This window comes from Clarias gariepinus, chromosome 23, assembly GCF_024256425.1.
Source record: "Clarias gariepinus isolate MV-2021 ecotype Netherlands chromosome 23, CGAR_prim_01v2, whole genome shotgun sequence".
Taxonomy (NCBI): domain Eukaryota; kingdom Metazoa; phylum Chordata; class Actinopteri; order Siluriformes; family Clariidae; genus Clarias; species Clarias gariepinus.
Genome location: NC_071122.1, coordinates 19,665,005 through 19,671,004, shown reverse-complemented (window position 1 = coordinate 19,671,004; position 6,000 = coordinate 19,665,005).

The following is a 6,000-nucleotide window of genomic DNA, read 5'->3' as shown; positions in this document are numbered from 1 at the left end:
TACTCACAACAATCATTATTTAAGAAAAAGTAAGAATGAGCGAAATGAATACTTCCTTGTTTTGGATGAAGGAATCCCTCATTCCATTTATGTACACTATATGGACAAAAGTATTTGGCCAAACCTGCAATGACATTGTATCCAAATACTGTACATATACAGTGGTACCTCAGCATACAAACATGCTACCTCATGATTTTTTTGCCCCAAGAACTGAAATTGTGCAAGAAATTTGATTCGAAGCATTTTTGGCATACATGTAACCAAACCGAGCTGAACTGAATTCCAGCATGATTGTTCATACGCATAAGAGCCATTTAAAAGCCAAGCAAAATGAGATTGTATATTTTTTTGTATATTTTTCTCTTTTGCATTTTGTGAAAGATTAGGTGAGGACATAGCACCATAGGTCCCAAAAATATTAGCAAGGACAGCGGCAAAAAGAAAAGGAGCCACTTTCAGTTTAGTTTTTAAAGCAGCCTCTGCCAAGAGGAATCATCAATTAAAGTTAAGTGAGGTTGAATATCTATTGATTCCCTATTTTACTTCATTTACATGTCTTTTCTAAAAGGTAAGATTATTTTTAGATGCAAAAATATGATTATAGTGTTGGAAATTGGTAATATTTATTATTCCACTTATTCCACTTCAGAATGGACCTCAGGTAACTAGTTCAGACTGTTCTGGGGTTAAATCCCAAATAGCGTAAAATAGGAAGCTAGCATGCTGTGTCAGGTGTAAAATCCCTTGTTCCACACAACAAGTAGTTAGAGAGGTAGAGTAGGGGTTAGAGAGGGGTTTAAGCTTCAGTCTTGTGTTAGAAGTTAGATGGATGTTTAAAGCTTTGGCGGTCAGCTGCTCTATCCTCTTATCAGTACCATGGACCACCAATGAATCTTTTAGTGGTACCGACCCGGGCCGTACCGGTCTACTTTCATATACTGTATAGTCACAGTATTCAGGCATATCATAATAAATCATTTTTCACTTTATCCACACAGTGTTTTATTTTTGAAGATGTCTAATGGTACAATCTTATGCAAAAGTTTAGGCACCCCTAAATAAATAACTGATGGTGATTTTTTTTTTTTATTGGAAAGATGTTAACACAGTCTCTCTTGGAAATGGAAAAAATGCACAATATTTTCAGCAAACATTAATCCATTGTTACTTTTTATGTCATAAATTGAACAAAGAAAAAAAATAAGACTGCATAAGACTTGCATAAGACTGTAAGTGCATGATTTTTCTACTTGCATTTAATTTAACTATCTTGGGGTCATGCATTAGAAAATCATTCCCATTATTATTATTTTTTATTTATTATTATTTTTTTTTTTTACCAGGTGGGAATGTCAACGGCAAGGCTGTGTACCATGCTAAAAATCCAGCCTCGTCCGACAAGCTACCGGCTGCCAAAACATAGGCCAAGCTAGTCAAGCTGGCAGACCATCTTTGCCAGCTGGCAAGTGATGGTAGATGAGAACATTCTTTCATTCATCTTCAGTAACCAGCCTTATCCTGGTCTGGGTCACGGTGGATCCAGAGCCAGTACCTTGAACATAGGAATACATACTGGATGGTACTGTATGCACACACACACATTCACACCTAGGGGCAATTTGAGTCACTAATCCACCTACCAGCATGATTTTGGGAGGTGGGCAGAAAATTTGAAGAACCGCCAGTAAACCTACAAACACACAAAAAGGAGATGTGGAATGTTCTCAGGCTTGAACCTGGGACCTTGGAGTGTGGAGTGAGGCAGAAACATTATGCACTTAACCACCGTGCCACTGCTGATTGAAACAGATGTAGATAACAGAATGCTAAAACATCATTTGGCAAATTTGTGGAGCAGAAGAAGGAAATCTGAAGTCGTCTGTAATGGAAATACGGATATTGCAAGAATAGTCTATAAAACAGTTTATGCTAGAACCCTTCACTACACTGATTAATCTGATAGTTACCAATCACAGGTCATTATACATGATTGTATTCATGGCTGCATCCCAAACCACATACTACACACTAAATAGTAAGTCTAGATATTAACGAGACCATTCCTGTGCTAAAGGACTATTTACAGGACTGCGCTAGTATGTGGTTTGGGACGTGGCCCAAGACGATGCAGCCATTGGTTTATTTTGCTGTGCCTCAGTATTTCATAAGTACATTGCAAAATAAAGACATGTGGATGTATGACAAGTCAGTGATATTGTCACAGATTTTCTGATTTTTTTATAACACACACACACACACACACACACACACATATATATATATATATATATATATATATATATATATATATATATATATATATATATTCAAATTCAAATTCAAATTTTATTTGTCACATACACAGTCATACACAGTGCAATGTAGTGAAATGCTTACACGACCGCCAGTGACCTTAAAAAGAGAATTAAAGCTTATAATAGTAATAAATATGAATAAAAGAAATACAATAGAAAATTTAAATAAAAAAAAAATAATAAATAAAATAAAATTTAACTAGGAAAAATAGAGCTACCCATTTTTAACAGTGTTTGAGACATTTCATTAGATACAGCTAGTTGGTTTTGGGTTGGACCCCTTTTGGCTTCAGAACTGCTTTTGTTCTTAGAGGCATAGATTCAAAAAGGTCATAGGAACATTTCTTAGAGGTTTTGGTCCATATTGACATGATAGCATAAGACAGTTACTACAGATTAGTCGGCTGCACATCCATGATGCAAATCTCCCATTTAACCACATCCCAAATGTGCTCTATTGGATTGAGATTTGGTGTTACTTGGGGTTATCTGGTGTTATCATGTTGCTCATAATGGGATGGCAAGCAACAATACTTAGCTAGGCTGTGGCCCAAAGTGTGGCAAAAAATATCTCCTCCACATCACTACACCAACACCACCAGCATGAACCTCGGTTGTAACGAGATGAGTTATTGTTGCCTCTCTATCAGTATAAACCAGTCTGGGCATTGTCCTGTACAGAATGTAATGAATTGTATAGTGTGTATTAGTTACTTTATAGTATTTTATTAATATTTTCTCCAAAATGTCAAAAAGTAGCCCATACAGATTGCAAACAAATTGTCCAATGAAAGTATAAATTACATAAACTACAGAACTGCAGATTTATTGTTATTTGGTTTAAAATTGTTTTGTAATCAGAGGACCTGTCATGAACACAATGCTTTGTATTACAGTCTTTGTCTGTCTTTAAGTACGTGTGAAATACTTTGCCCCATATCATTATTATCACTTTATCATTGTGACACTGTAAAATAACCCACTGTTCAACCTTACTATTTTCATTGTCAAGCTTGTCCTAGACATTAGATTTTAGCTTCCTGTCTAACATCACCACTAGCCCTCACTGATGTCGGGGTCCAAAAACCCCTGCCAAATCAAACAGCTTTCACAGGCTTGCCAGGGTAATCTCTAGGGCTCAGGAACACAGTGTTTAAGAGTTTATTTTACCTCTTTTAATTCTTCAATTCTTAACATCAAATCATTCACTGACAATTTAATTATCAAAAATTTGCATTTCAGCAATAAACTCTGGCTTGCCTTAATGGATTTCATACACTGATTACTTTGGAACTGAACAGAGCCAAATACTGCCTGGATCCACGCTGGATGCACGAAGGCGGTAAATCCTGCCTGCTGGCGATTTGTTTGCTAGAAGTAAATGACAGCTGTTCGTCTTCCTAGTGAGTGCTAATCACATATCGGTCGCTTTTTTCGTGTCCTGCCACAATTCTACTAAATTGAGACCAAAGCTGCATTTTATCTTCTGAATAATGTCAGCCAAAACATGGTATCGGTGCTAAAAAGTGCTCACTGTAGGTGAAAAAGTTACATTTATGATGGGATCATATAACACCGTTTTTATTATTATTAATGCTTCTTATCTACTGATCCATGCTTCAATTTTCTCAAAGTTGCATACACATTTATATTTTATCAGATTAGATTTTAAGGAGAAACACATTTGCTAAATACAATTCCATGGCCTTTTATTTCTGTAGTGTCCTTAACTTTTTCGAATTTAAACAGGTCTTACAGTAATTGTTATTAAGTTAAAACTTGGCAAATATGGAATTCACATGAAAAATTATTTTAACAAGCAAAATTGTTAAAATATGCCAACATGAATTTAACATGGTTACGGACACTACAGATTTTTTGCTTTTTAAGCTTTTACCAAAACCTGTAATGCTTTAATTTAAGCAAAAATTTTTACAGGTCATATGCTACTAGAAGCTTATACCAATTTTACATATAAAATTACCTCTACAAAACGGCTGAAGTTACTGTACCAACTTGAAATTTTAGGGAAGCAAGATTATTATGTGTATATCATAAATAAAATCAGCACCAATACTGTTTTGGCCTTATATAATATTGTCCTCACTGTTGTCCTGAATCATTTCTCAATGATCCATTTGAAATAATAATAATAATTAAAACAAACAAACAAACAAAAAAATAATATTTTAAACTCCATAAAAATGACAAATTGTTACATGGCACCTCAGGAAAACTGCAACTATAGGGTTTTTAGATAGACAGAGTACTTTATTAATCCCAAAGGGAAACTGCATCGTCACAGCAGCCAGTTTACAGAGTATACAACACGTAAGCAACAAGCAAAAAATTGCAATGACAAAAAAGGTAAAGTTAAAAAAATTTAAGCCGCATTAATGAGGAGTAATCAGGGTCAAATAATCCGTTTCTACGTACATGATCATTGTGCAGGATATACAGTACAGGTGGGAACGATCCTGTACATAAGATGCACTAGCAAATTGAAATAGTAATAATGGAAATGTATACAGTATGAGCCTATTTATAATTATGTCCAATAAGAAAAAACTTTTTTATGTAATAAAAGTGTGAGAATGTGTGTATTAATAGTAGTACCAGTGCAGCTATAGAAAAAGAATTCCCTTAGATGGGTGATGTGTTTAAACGATTTTAACTCTGACTGAGAACGCTCACGATAATCGGACATAATAAATGGTAGGAAATTCTCTGTAAATATTTTATGTAGATCTTTCGAACTCAGCTTTCTTTTGTATTGAACTGTTTTAGCCGATACTCACTACTAATGACTAGGGTTCTCCAAAATACTGATGAAAATACATTTTTATCTGTTTACTAGTTACTTGTTGTTGTTTTTTCTCCAAATCTGATCAGATACATACCTCCAGTGATTCTTGTTTCTTTTTTGGTCTCATTACAATTCTCTAAAAAAAAACACTTTAACTACCATTGTTGTCTGTACAGATGATCTGAATACACTGGAATCCTTTGGCTGTGTAATAGACTACTTGGGTACTGTCACATAGCATAATATTCATCATTAATTATCATGATAAGTATCATGAAAAGGAAAAAAAAGAATAGTTTGGACATACTGTATATCAAAACATGGAAACTTCAAAGGACAAAAATCAAAGGGAAAGAGACAGAGGACAACCTAGGAGACACATCATGTAAAAGAACAGCACTGAACCAGATACAGTGGCGACTCACGATCTCCAACCATCAACATGAAGATGGAGCTCGACAATGACGATGATGGTACTGTAATTAGATTACATTGCTGCCACTTCTAACATGCTCGTAACTTTCGATATTCATGAATGTATTTTTGTAACAATTTTTTCCATTTATTGTATTTAGGAAGATAAAATGTTGCTGTTCCTCTATAATCCTGCAGGTGGCGTGCTTTAAACCACTGATGCAGCACAGCATTTTGAGTGGTAGGAGCAAATTATTTGCCGTGTTTGTTTAAAAACGTAACAAAATCTAGAAAACATGGTTTATATGAAATCATGATATAAATCAAATCAGTGCCTCTGTATCACGATAGTATCATATCGGGTCGCCCCTGGTGGTTCCTATCCCCTTTCGGAACCATCACATGAAATGATTTTCAAGCGCCGGATAAAACTGCAACGCTGACACAAGGTAAACAAAACAT